Genomic DNA, 1,132 nt, shown 5'->3' with positions numbered 1-1,132 from the left:
TAACCGCTACGACAGCTACCTAGCATTTTCTTTATTCCTGGGAAGGGGGCCAGCTTGGTGAATCAGTCTGGCTGCTGGTCTCCCTAAGAACTACTCCTGTTATTTGACTTTACAAATGGTTACTTTTATTGTTGGTCGGAGCCAGCTGTAAAAGAGCAAACTGGGTGTCAGCACCAACCAAGATTAAGAGGCAAAATGACGCTCCAGATTTTAACCAGTGCAAAGTGCAAGTTGGGAAATATCTCGTCTCCAAGCAGGAAGACTAGTTACTAATGCGAAACACAGCAAGTATGAATGGTGCTTTCAAAATTTCACATCCAGTTTCCTTCACTTTGCTGGATTGCCTCCCTAACCTTTATATGGGACTTGGTTTCATTCCGCAGTTCCTGCTAGGCAAGAAGGATCATAACTAGAAGGATGATAATTCCTTCTACAGACTTAATTGGTAAGCCTGAAATTGCTGTGCTGGTTGAATATGAAATTATATCCTCCTTGAAGGAAAACATAATTTAGCACTGGAGCTTTGGGTCATTTAAAGGTAAAATATCATTATGCCTACGTACAAAGGCAAAGTAAAACTTGTATCAAAAATGTTATTTTGGTGCTGGCTTCAGCAGCACATATACTAAAATTGGAATGGTACAGAGATTAGCATGGCCCTTGGGCAAGGAAGACACTCAAATTCGTGAAGAGTTCCATTAAAAAAAAAGGTTATTTTGGGGGCACCTGGGTGGCTCAGTCGGTTGCGCATCCGACTTTGGCTCAGGTCGTGATCTCGCAGTTTGTGAGTTTGAGCTCCAAGGCCGGCTCTACGCTGACAGCTCAGGGCCTGGAGCCTGCTTCAAATTCCGTGTCTCCCTCTCTCTCTCTCTCTGTCCCTCCCCCTCATGTACTCTCTCTTTCTCTCAAAAATAAATAAATAAACATTAAAAAAAATTTTTAAATGTTATTCTTGATTAGAAAAAGAGAATAATAGGTATTTCCTAACTTGAACTCCAAATTCTTCTCTCTCGCTCTCAAAAATAAATAAACATTAAAATCTTTTTCAAATGCTGTTTTTGATTAGAAAAAGAATAATCAACATTTCCTAACTTGAACTCCAAATTCTTATTGTTTCACCTTAGGGAGATAT

General features: G+C 39.9%; 1 non-coding gene across 1 annotated transcript; it reads left to right on the top strand.

Moving 5' to 3' along the window:
- Positions 1-601: 601 nt before the first annotated feature.
- Positions 602-705, top strand: LOC122476679. Its single transcript, XR_006295591.1, has one exon. It is a non-coding gene; the product is annotated as a U6 spliceosomal RNA (small nuclear RNA).
- The last annotated feature ends 427 nt before the right edge of the window (positions 706-1,132 follow it).

This window comes from Prionailurus bengalensis, chromosome E4, assembly GCF_016509475.1.
Source record: "Prionailurus bengalensis isolate Pbe53 chromosome E4, Fcat_Pben_1.1_paternal_pri, whole genome shotgun sequence".
In the NCBI taxonomy this organism is placed as follows: domain Eukaryota; kingdom Metazoa; phylum Chordata; class Mammalia; order Carnivora; family Felidae; genus Prionailurus; species Prionailurus bengalensis.
The sequence above is the reverse complement of the archived record's forward strand: the minus strand, read 5'-3'. Positions and strand labels throughout refer to the sequence as shown.